Here is a 13,078-nt window from a genome sequence, read left to right as displayed (position 1 = left end):
TCGAATCAAATGAGTTAGTTAGTAGTCGTCCATTTGGATCAGACTACTAAACCAAACTATTTGACATTTGGGTCATAGTGGAAGACAATTAATTCCGCATTTAGGACGTCATGTCCAAATATTTCATCTTCTCTAGATTGACAATGTACACGATGAGTTCCATGTCGCCATGGTATTCGACATTCCAGATCCTAGAAGTCAGTCTGTGGTACATCACGCAGGCTGTGAAAGACGGCACGGTAATATTGGTCTGTCTCGGCAGGCCCATGGTCCTGGACCGTAGGGAAAGGTGTGGTCTGGTCCCAGCTTTAGATGGCTGCAGTAAGGGGGCAGAAGTGAGCATGCTCCGCGTATTGTAGTCAACTGGAGGTTCATAGAATTTAAAACTGCTTCTGAGTCATTGGGGGAGAAAAGCCGAAATTTTACAACATGCTTCCCTTTGATGCCAAATCACCACTTCAAGCGACAACGAAAAAGCTTCGGTGAACCTCAAAAGATATCACAGCGGCAACACGCAAGCAGAGTTTGATGCAGAGCGCCAAATGCGGTGGTAGCTGGATGATCTGAATTCAGCCACAACTCTCAGATCCTCAACGAAAGCTGCCTGAGTCACAACATTTTCTCTGCACAGTGCCGTTTACTCTCGTAAAGTTATCGAGCATTGCTTGCTGTTGGTCAACGGTGCAATTACACAGGTCATAATTCACCAAAGTTCAAATTAAGATAATCTTTTGCACATTTTATGCCCACGATTCAATCCACTGATTGTGGCTTTTCCATTGTAATGAACTTGACAACAGAATTTTGTAGTTTTAAAAGCGAGTGTGACCATGCCTCAATGCAGTTGTGTAAGAGGAACCCTAAGGTGCCATCTCCTCGGTAACAGTAGATATGCAATGGCCTCTTCCACCATTCCCAGGACCACAGCTGAATTTATAGCGAGCAAATTACAACGTAGCGGGTGGCATTTTGTAGCCTAGCATACTTTTACACAGCGCTGTGGAGAGGGGCACATGTTCTATGTTCTCCATGAAGAAATGTGACAAGATAATTACTGTATACTGTGATTAATACAGATGATGATGCCGACATTACTGAAGAGAGAACTGAGAGTACTCCAAGAGAAGTGGTTGAACCAAATAGCAAATAAAACAGTCAAACCCCGTTTAGTGTTTATAGTTTTTTTTTATCTCTAGAGCATATTATTGCTCTTTAATGTACAAAGTGTTAATGCTCATTCACGGTTCATCCATGTCCCCCCCGGGTCTATTCTTCTGTGCCTTTGACTGGTACCGGACCTGCCAGGAGCCCAGGAGATGGTGAAGGGGTGTTTTTCCTAGAAATAAAGATAGGGAAGATATGAATTTTGTCATTAGTATGTAATTAACTACCAAATGAAAAAAAGGTTAAAAAACCCACAATTTATTCATGTTGCCCTTACCTTGGCAAGAACTCTTAGAGTCCGTCAACCAGCACCAGAGGAAGCATTACCCCACTACTTGAAGCATTGCTTTCTCCAAGCATTCACTGAACCGCTTCAGCAAATGTGCTTAATGGTTTAAGACCGGCACCTGTTAAACGTAGCATCGGTCATGAATAATGCGTTATCTGAGGCATTATGCATAATTCAGAATGGGGCAGGATAGGCTTACCAGTGGGTGGGCTGTTGATTGGGCCAAAGCTGACCCGTGGTAGATCCCTGTTGGCAGGGCTCGACAGTAAGGGTTGCCAGGTTGAGAAACTTGCAACCAATTCTTGGCATTTGGTTACCATCAGTGGTATCCACTTTTAAACATATAAAAAACAATCCAAGACTTCAATGCTGAGGGGACAATGAGTCTGTGGTGAGAATCAGTGACTAAAAATGGCAACCGAAAGCTGATGCTTAATTGCCAATGGGGCAACCACTTTCAAGGTTAGTTGGAGCCCTGGCTGAGTTCCTGCTGTCCACTTGGTTGGTTTGTGATCCCATCCCTTGAAGACGCAGTGAACTTGTTGCCGCCTCAAATCGCCCCTAAGCACCATGTGTGGAAACCCGCTGCATCATAAAAATGCCGTGTTAGTGCAGGACGTCCCGTGTCGAGACCACACCAATCAGTAGCTTGCAGTGTTTTAACTCTTCTAGCATCGGCTCAGCTTACTTGGAACCCCGACCGAGTTGATACCAAAAAAAAGGTACCAGGTACCAAGCACTGTCCATAACCTTTGGAGTTGAGTAGCGCCGTGCCATTCAGTTGCCTTAAAGGCCAGTGTGTAGGATCTGGCGGCATCTAGCGCCCGAGATTGCAGATTGTAACCAACTGAAACTTCTCCCTGTGCCATGAGTGTTGGAGAACTTCGATGGCTGACACACACAAAAAAAGACGAATGACCCTATCTGGAGCCAGTGTTTGGTTTGTCCATTATGGGCTACTGTAGAATCATGGTGGTGCAGCATAGATATCAGATCACTGAGGGAAATCAGGCTTGGGCCGATTTTTCACATATAGTAAGGTGGTCTGATTTCTCAGAGTTGAACTTACACGATGACATGGTTACAGAAATACTTTTTGCCGTACACATCTAATTCAGAGAAGCTAAAACATTATATATGTATCAAGATATTATTTTTGACCCATTTATGTGGGTGGGTAGTTGGGCCAGCTCAGCAAGAAAAGAGATGTGTCATGGGCCAAGAAACAGAGTAAGGAGTAGAAATACATAACTATATTCACATATTGTTGGCAAATGCACTGGGTGAGCAGCCTTTGTTGCATGTGGGGGCTATTCTAATTTGCATCCAGTGTTTAATACATTTAAAGTGGAAACAGTGTCTGTGGCATTCCCCAAGCCCATTAGTTACATTACAGTCATTTAGCAGACGCTTTTATCCAAAGCGACTTACAATTCAGTATCTATCTACACACCGTAGAAGCAGCTACGGGAGACATTTTGGGGTTAAGTGTCTTGCTCAAGGACACATTGACATGAGACTAGGAGAGCAGGAGCTGGGGATCGAACCGCCAACCCTCTGATTGAAAGGCAGCTCTGCTCTCCACTTAGTCACGGTCACCCATAGTTCTTACTGAACATGTACATTTTCACAATCATAAATTGTCATAATGAGATGAAACAAATCTGCGGGTTCACTTGTTAACACATTTGAACCCGTTCGTTTACAGAAGGTTACGTGTCAGACTGCTTCTTGGCGGGGAGCTGTGACCTCCTGTCTTCCTTTCTGTTTATGCTAAGCTAAGCAAACCATCTCCTGGCTCCAGTTTCTAATTTAATAAACCAATATGACAGTGGTATCCATCTTCTTTTCTAACTCAAGGCAAGAAATAGAATAACAGTATTGTCCATGTCAATGTACTGTAAAAGAAAGAAGAAAACAAAAAAATGTTTTAAAGGCTCCACAATTTCTTAAAACAGGCCTCTCTAGTTTTTAATTAACATCATTTTAAAAGGAGGAAATATGGTACTTATTGGAAACTATTTTCACCTGCGGATTAATACAAATTTGGCGCTGTGGTGAGTATTTGAGGCAGCTGCAATAATGTGGCTCAAACCCTGTCTTCTACAAATTCTCATACAACTAAACCACGTCTGGAGGGAAACATGTTTTCTCCTGGATTGCGGTCGCAGTTCAAACACGCGGCTAACGTTGTGAATTGCAAAAAGAACAAAAGAAATCCCTCTTTTCTTTGGTGACAGTCCGGTGTTTGTTTCACCTCACCTCGGGCGACTAGGATTAGAAAGGTACAGAAAGGTTGATAACAACCGTGATACCTGAGAAAACATGTTTCCCCTCGAAAAGATATTGACAATGCAGTTTAGTTGTATGGCAATGTAATACATTTTGGAACCAGGCAGCTCATTTTAGCATTGGTTTGGCTCTGCACATGGGATTTGTTGACAGTATAAAATATCACCATCCTTGCATTTTAATTTAGTTAGTTTCAGATTCAGTGTCAGACTGTGGACTGAATTATTTTTGGGTACGACAACACACTGCTGCGAGCGTTGATTGATCCTTTTTAATCATCGTTGAATTAGAAATAGAGTGCATGAATGGCCTGTGTAAATGTGGCCGTCAGAACTGGGGTTTTGCTCAAACTGGGTTCGTGTCTGCGTGACATTTCGGGAAATCTGGATTCTGACGCCGGACACAAATGCATGTGAATGAATGGCAGTTAGGCCCAGTAAAATGAGGGTCACGGGGAGGAGGGGGAGGGGGGGGATGGGCGGGGATTACGTGTGTGTCATTACACCCACGGACAGCTGCGGGTGTAATAAATATGATGAAACAGTGAGGGGGGGGGCTTTGTGTTTTTTATTCTTGTGTCTGTTCTGTCCGATTTCAGGGAGGGAGAGTGAATGCATCTCAAACGCTCTGCAAGTCCGCTTTGACTTTGCAGCAGTTCATCACGAGTCAGGCCTATCTGCACAATAAAGCTGCAACATTCTTCTCCACCTCCTCCTGGTCTCCTTCTGGACTCCTCCACTTCCTCCTAGCCTCCTCTTGGCCTCTCACCTCTCCTTTGCCTCCTTCTATTTTAGTCCCAACCCTCCTCATCTCCTCACTTCCTACTGGCCCTATTCACACTTCATTCAGCCTGCACTCCAGCTCCTCCTAACCACCCCCCACCCTCCTTCTCTTCCCATCCTCCCTACCATCCCCCCCTCCTCCTGCTCCCCCACGCCCCTCCTAAATCTATCCCTCCCTCCTCTTGTCCTCTTCCCCTGGCCTCCCCTCTGCACTGCAGCACCTATACAGTCATTAATCTCCAAGGTCCCCGTAGTGCGACACACAATGTGTGTGTGTGTGTGTGTGTGTGTGTGTGTGTGTGTGTGTGTGTGTGTGTGCATGTACAAGTGTGTGTGTGTGTAGCACACAGTTAACACTCCCTGTAAGGTCACGTGTGCTATTAGAGGCAGATTTATTCGTTTGTCCCTGCAATGGTGCGCGTGACGTCAATTTTTGTAATCTGCTGAAATTCTGCACAGTAAAAAAAAAAGGAAAAAGATTGTATAATATCCCAAGTTGCTCACCGGGGGCTCGTTTCAGTAAATATGGTTTCTCTGATTAAAAGCCGTGCTTTTACGGCGACTGAACACGCGAGAGCCTCGGAGGACCAGCAAACGCACCCGCAAATTTGACCGTCGTATTTTCCAGACATGACGACGCCGTGAGTCACGGATCGTCCTCGTCCTCGGAGCCTCTTCTCTTCCTTTTTCCAGCAAATCCACCATTTGTGTCACTTGTCTTGTCTCACACGGTCAGATGGATTGTCTCTGGCTGTTTGCATTTTTCTTGTCATTATTTCCTTCAGAAACCTGTACGGTAAAGTGGGCTAAGTAAGAACGTTTAGGGCTGACAAAAACACAGACCTGTGAACAGATTTGAAGAAGCTCACTAGCGAGATGTCATTATTAGGCTGCAGACAACCCACAATGCAACACTTCAAAGAGGATATCCACTGTTCGGAAGACGTAAATGTCTATTTGAATATAATATGACCCCCGTTTTTTCTAAGGTTCATTTTTTTTATGTGTACATCCTGCCTGATCGCTACTGAGCACGTGCAACTCCCAACAGAGCTGAGTAAGACGCGGGTTAGCTCACTCGTTAGCTCACTCGTTAGCTACTTCCATCATTGGCTCCAGAAAATTAAAACTTTGTGCAGCGATTTAGGCGTCGCCATCTTGGATTATGGCCGTCGCCATGTTGTTTTTTTCGCAACCAATGAACAGAAGTGACCATATTTGGACGTAGTGACGCCATATACGGCTCTGGTAGTGGCAGCGACCTGTCAATCACCGTGTAGCCCCGCCCTAAAGCATCCCCTGCTTTATGGTCTGTTTGACTCTAAATGGACCATCATCTACTAAATGAACTTCATGCTGTATTGAAGAAGACTGTAAACTAGAGATTGAGACATAAACTCATGTTTACAATGTTTACTGAGGGAATAAATCAAGAGTAATTTTCTCATAGACTTCTATACAACCAGAGGAGTCGGTCAGTAGAGTTGAAGACGCTTTCGCATCGGCTTCACTTGGCAGAACCGGAGTTGCAGGCAGTTGCCGCCTGGTCCAATCTCAGTGATAGAAGTGGCAACAAGTGAGCCACCTCGCTTCTATCTCGTCTCTGTCGAGAGTTGCACATGCTCAGTACTGATCCGGCTCAAGTTCTAGTGATTAACGAGGCATTGGCATTGGCACAACGCATTGGCAGCATGAAAGCTTGGAACCCATCGGCAATCGTCTGACGATGATTTCGATTTTTATCATTTTGAAATTAGCTTGTAAACTGGCTATGGAAGAGATATTCACTGGCTACACCAGAACCCCAGACTTATGGTCAGACCGATAGCTGGTGCGTTCCGAGGTTGACGTTAGCCAGAGCGAGCGAGATGTGGTATTTTACAGTGTCAAAATCTGTCAAACTAGACGATAAAAGAAAGCATTCATTCTCTGTGAGTCATGTTTTACAACAGGTTTAACCTGAGCAAGGCCATACAACAGGGATAAAAGGCGGTCCTTAGAAATGATTAGTCCACTGTCACTCAAAGGATTTAGTTGACTCGTTGATTGATCTGAAAAAAACTCAGTTGCTACACAAACAATCAGGCGAAAGCACCATTTTAAATCTCTGTTTAACAGAGTTGTGCTCATCATTTTCTTAGAAACGACTCACAAAAGGTTAGTCGACAAAGACCAAAACAACGACGAGTCAACATCCCTTAATGATTGAAAACGTATCACACCCATACAGGGTTAGTAGTATACAGCTGTAAATAATCAGTATAATGTATTTGGACATTATGTGATTTCCAGCTACGTCTTGGTTGATGGAGGAATACGCTAAAATCTTGACTGTGCAGTGGACGGAATCTTTTTCCCCCCTCGTGACTTCATGAGAGTCACAACCTCAATCAATCGTTTTTTGTGAGTTATCACTTAAAATTGTCTTCGCAAACCAGGTGATTGTGTCTTTAACAAGTTTAAATCTGGCACATAAGACATCAAAACTGTGACCTTTAAGGGGAGAGCATTGTTTCTTATCGCCCTGTTTCGCAGCCCTCTACTTCATGCAATGCTTCTTCAATTATTTATTTCTAATTCTAATAATAAAAATACTTTATAAACTTTTTTCATCACGGGACACCGGGTACATTCATCAGACATTAGTGGAGAGCAGAAGAATAAATACAAAAATAACGTAATAATAATTAAGTGAAAATCTAAAACTTCTTAAATCAAACTAAAGTACTCCTCTAACTAATACATTTACAATAGATAAAGGTAATGCTCAGTAGATCAACAGGAATTTATTATATATATACAATATATATACATGCATGCATCGTATATCCTAAGTTTATCAGCAGAGCATTTGCAGCAAGACATCCCAGCGAAGCAATAGTCATGTGACACACACCAAGGTACACACCAAGGTACACACCAAGGTAGGTATCTGGAACGTGAGGACACACAAGAGCCGTGTTAGAGGCCACATGATCACAGCACAGGAACATGGAAGCAGCGGTCCGATTGTCATGATAATGCGGCAAATATTCACAGAGCTTAAAGCAGCAGACTTTAGATCTTGCGTGACAACACACATAACAAACGAAAGCCCGCGCGGAATGTGCAGAACCACCGCTGGTTATCCCGGCCCTGTTTGCACGGGGAGAGGGAGACAGAGAGACCGGACTGTGTGAGCAAATGTGTTGACAAAAGTGGAAAGAAAAGGATGTCCATGTTGTGCTTTCCTATTTTTTTCTCTCCCTCCCATGATTAATACAATAATGCCTCCACGCTTTCAATTCCAAATACCAAACTGTCAAAAGACATCAGATCACATCCTCTCTCTCCCTCTATCTCTCTCCCTCCCTCTATCTCTCTCTCTCTCTCTCTCTCTCTCCCTCTCTCTCTCTCCCTCTATCTCTCTCTCTCTCTCTCTCCCTCTCTCTCTCCCTCTCTCTCTCTCTCTCTCCAGCAGCTGTGTGAGCTTGCATGACAACAGCAAGTATTTCAATTGTGAGTCACCGTACAAAAGAGAGGATAAAAGTGAGTATGATGATGATGATGATGATGAGGATGATGATGATGATGATGATGAAGAGGATAGGAGAGGATGGCCAATTTGAAAAACAACACACCTGTCCCATCACTATTTGGAGCTGCACTAATCAACAGTTTTATATTAACAATCAGAGCTGCAACGATAAGACGATTAGCTGTCAACTATTAACTTAATCGCCCACTGTTCTGTTCGTTACTCCTCTGTGACAAAACAGGACATTTGAGGACCGGCATTTTTCACCATTTTATGACTTTTTATAGCCCAAACAACGACTACAACAATCAATTACTGGAGTACATAATCGGCAGATTAATTGACAATAAAAAATAATTGTTAGTTTCAGCGCTAATAATAACAAGTGTGTGTGATGTGAAAGGAGTCACTCAAAGTGACGAACTCACAAAGGAGAATCGATCCACTCTGCAGGTCCTGTCCGCCCTAAAGAGCTTTTCAGCCTCTTGTTTTGGTAAACCAGCGTGCACAGATGAAGAGCCAGCTAGTTTATGGCATTACATAAACAAAATTACATGGCAAGTTTCCCCTGAAGCAAAACCCCATGTGCAGCATCAACGATAGCTAACTCAGGGGGCTAATTCAGCTTTAGAAGTTAGCTTAAAAGTCCTCATGACAAATGACTAATGTTGCTCTGTGTCTGCCAAATGTGTTAATAGTAGGGCTGTACCAAATAGTGAAAATCCTCATTCATAACATTGACATTCAAATTTTAAATCCACTTTTTTTTTTTTTGGTTTCGCACTTCTATTTATTGTGTTTAAAGCCGGCATTAGTGCAAAGTTCAGTTCACTAGTGTTATACTATTTGTGCTTTGGGTTGTTTCTGACTCCAAACATTCACAATAAGTCCACATGTCAACATTTATTGAAAAAACCTCAAAAATGTATTTATCTAACGAAATATTCTACTTCAATCCATATTTGTTGGCGTCTAGCCTTTCAAAACCTCACTACGTTTTCACTGCTGTCAAAAAACAGTTTGCACTGACGTGTTTATTAACTAAGTAAAATTTAATAAATAAAAATAAAAAATGTAATCCAATCGCTCCCTTTCTTCCAATTGACGACTTTTTTAGGGTGACGATGTCATAAACTATGACGACACACACTTGAATAGACGCTTTGAATGTCAAAAGTGACAATCATGTCCAGCCCTAGTTGACACATTTATTTACAATATCAATGTTATAATGCCATAACATGTCAGGTGCTGTTTGAGCTTGTTTGCTGCCCCCTACTGGCCAAATAATTAATGAACGCAGCTTTACGTCTCTAGAGTCTGTGTGATTGCTGTTGCATCTGCAGACACCCTGCCTCCCAACATAGTGCCAAAGCCTATAAGGCAAACTAGGCTTCTAATACTACCTGTGCATTAATGTCACATCATGACTGAGCCATGTCTCATTTACTGTGAGCACTGAGCATTATCTACACACGGTCTTGGTCCCGTCCCTCCATTTTGTGCACTCTCGTGTAGTGTGTCCCATTTCTGTTCGGGATGAAGGGGTAGTGGATATCTAGAGTCCAGATGGTCCGCCAAATGGAGCATTTCCACATGCATAGTCAAATCGTGTGAGGGAAGAATTTTTCCCAGAAAGCATTGGCTGAAAAATGTGTACAAACGAAGCCTAAATGTTTTGATATGTCAGAAATGTCAAATCAGATATTGGGGCTATTTCATGCACACGCAGTGGATTTGTGTTTGTTACTAATTCTTCATGATGAGTAGCTGACAACTGTCATCGTGTGTCAGAAGAAGACGTCACGGACGAGCTGGACTACAGCCTCTTCATGACTCTGATACCTACAGTAGTTTCTGTTGTCCATTACTGTAACTGGCATCAGGCCCCCGGCCCTCGTAACTCCATTCCAAAGGGCCATTACCCAATCAAGAGCACTTTGAGACGAGTGATAGTGTTACAGGAGGAGTAATGGAAGAGGTGTTACTTTCACGTGACTCTATATCTACTTACATTCTTAGTACAATTGGTAAAGCTGCACAGGCGTCTAGATTCTCCTTTAGCAGAAACATTTGTGCGTCTCATCACTTTGAACGGATACAAGTTAGCATGCTAACTGACCAAGTCTTGTGATTGCATTTTGGCAAAGTGCACACGTTAACACTATTGTGCTAAATTGTAAAGCAAATGTCCAAATGAATTAACTGAGGTCATCAATTGGCAACCAATCAATTAATATAAAAGACGTGACATTGTACACGCATTTGCCCGTCGACGTGTTAAATGCAAATATTAGCACGCTAACAGAGAAACCGTTGCGTGCCAAACACAATCATAATCACCCGCACTATAACATTATGGTCATTTTTTTTTAGCAGATGCATTTATCCAAAGCTAATGCTAGCATAGCATGCTAATGTAAGCACCGAGTGCAAAGCCAAGCTGAGCCTGTTGATGCATTCACATGCAGAACAGAAAATACGGAAAAACATTAAGATGTACTGCTAGTCTTCACACCGTATAAACTACAAAGTAGGCTAAATATGTTTTTTTCTTGCATACTGACATTGTTCCTAATTGTTTGTTGATTGCTTGAAGCAGATATAAAATGCTTTTAGCTGAAGCTTTAGGTTCTAGCAGCAGATTGGAATGTGTGTGTGTGTGTGTGTGTTAATATTGGATTTTAGCCCTAATGGCCTGCAGACAATGGTGGCTTTTGCAGCCATTTTAGCACCGGCTTGCTGACACTTTTGCAGTCCTTTCCACCTAATAGCCATCAAAAATCCCCGAAATCTCATACTCATGATGACAGCTAGAGGCTGAGTGAACCGAATGCGGCTTCACATGCTGTTAATGTCATGTGGGATGAGAGGGAGTGACAGGAAAGGCGGCTACGGTCCCAACTAGCGTGCGTTCACGCCGTCAGACAACTGACTAAATCAAGTGAGATCAAGTACAACCAGGACATTTTCATATTGAAATGAAGAGTATTCACGTTGAAATTGAGCCCTGATGATCCATTCTTTGCATCTAAGCTTCTTTAAACACTCATTTAAGTAATACAAATGTATCATTTTGTAAAAAGGAAACCAATTCATTGTTCTGTCTTATTTCTCTTTTGTATATTTACTAAGGCTAAGTATTCTTTTTTGTCCGATCACGCGATTCATTAATGCAACTTGGTCCCAATGTGTCTGAAATGAGAACCATGAAACCATCACGCATAGCTGCAGACGGCATCCTCATCATCAATCTTCTCCAGCACACAACGGCCTAAACAGAGAGCTCTATGACAAAAAAAACATGATTTAAAAATCTCATCGTAACCTCTGAGACCATATTCAACATTGTATCATATGTTATATGCTGCCAAGTGCTGGCATGATTAATCAATCGGTTGATTATTCAACAGAAAATGAATTGACAACGTTCAAGTCAGATGCTAAACATACCTCATTGTAAGAGGGATATCTTTCAGTTTCAGCGCTTTAGGGAGATTATGATCGGCTTTTCTCAATAGAACATTGTTTTTCATGCTCTGGTAATTTTTCTAGATTTTGGGCTGTTTTGCTTCCATGACAGGTTTTCTTTGAGACTGGTGGAAAGAAAACATCCAAAACACACACATTTAGGTTTTTATTTCACTACTTTGTCTGTTTCAATTTCTCCTACATTCACAAATAATTAGCATTAGATAATGCCTCATTTGCATATCTAAAGATAACATGTCAGAAAACTTGTAATACAAAAATGTAAGTGATCAACTAAGGAAGTTTCATGGGGATATATATTAGTTAATGTTTTCCATAATTACCTGTAATAGAATTTTACAATTCATGAGTTTTTCCTCAGACATCTCCACTTCAGCAGTTCTTACATACACCAAACTTTACAGTTTCATCCTTATTCTAAAGGTTTCTACATCATTCAGAGCCTGATTTATAAAACATTTCATTCCTCAACAGTAATTTATAATTTATGCAGTGATTTAAAGGGATATCCAAAAATCCCTCTGCTTTAACCCTAATGTTCAGATTTATGTTCTGGAAATGTATACAAAATTAGCACATATTTAATAAGATATAATGCATTCCAGAAAACTTGCTATCTCCAATCAACTGCAGCTACAGATTAAACTGACTCAGACGTCAGTAAATCTGTCATATTGTGTTCACAGAATGTCAGAGAAATGAGGATAAAAGGCCCATCACAGTCCAAGGTCCAACGATATTTAGTTTTCAACGCTATTAAACGGAGAACATCCACCTCCTGTTTGACACTTCTGCTGGAGAAGCCAATCATGAACATTGCTAAAAATGTGAATTGACGAATTGATCGATCGACCAATCGGTTTTCCGGTCCCACTCTGACATGTTCCCTGATCACAAATAGCTGCACGCGCATCCTCACCACCGCCGTGTGTGTGTGTGCTGCTGCTGCTGCTGTTATTCTGTCCTAATTTACAGAACACGTTGTCCAATACAACATCCACAGCAGCCATTCTCTGACACAGCCACAACACAAAACACACACACACACACATCAAATATGAATCAACACAAAAATAAAAAAAAACACCGTTAGAAGTTGAAGTTTGAATTGCAAGCGTTCTATTGTTTGTTTATGCATTCCAAGTTGTCATGCATGTTCCCATCTGTCATCATGTGCGCGTGACGGGAGCAGCGGAGAGGATGGATGGATGAATGGGAACCAAACGTGACCAGAACGACCTGAATGTCAGCGAGCATCGTATTCTGTCCAGCAGCGTGTGCATGTGGCAGAAATAAAGAAGACGCGGGGACACATAAAGATGCTGGAGGAACTGTTGAGGGCTTCAGCTCCAACATATTCAGCAGCGGCGTGTGTGTGTGTGTGTGTGTGTGTGTGTGTGTGTGTGTGTGTGTGTGTGTGTGTGTGTGTGTGTGTGTGTCGTCATTAGTGATGCCCGCCGCGATAACCGAAGCACGGCAATATCTGCCCAAATAATCCCACAAGGTCACCACGCTGTCATCACCGAGAAGCCCGCAGCGCAC

General features: G+C 42.3%; 1 protein-coding gene across 2 annotated transcripts in view; it reads right to left on the bottom strand.

The window, feature by feature from the left end:
* nat16 (N-acetyltransferase 16) overlaps positions 1-13,078 on the bottom strand; it is a 34,918-nt gene that overhangs the window by 21,118 nt on the left and 722 nt on the right. The gene's annotated exons all lie outside the window — the stretch shown is intronic.

The sequence above is a fragment of the Cebidichthys violaceus genome, unplaced genomic scaffold (assembly GCF_023349555.1).
Source record: "Cebidichthys violaceus isolate CVI_PGR_0920_01 unplaced genomic scaffold, fCebVio1.0.p SCAF_145, whole genome shotgun sequence".
NCBI lineage: Eukaryota > Metazoa > Chordata > Actinopteri > Perciformes > Stichaeidae > Cebidichthys > Cebidichthys violaceus.
The sequence above is the reverse complement of the archived record's forward strand: the minus strand, read 5'-3'. Positions and strand labels throughout refer to the sequence as shown.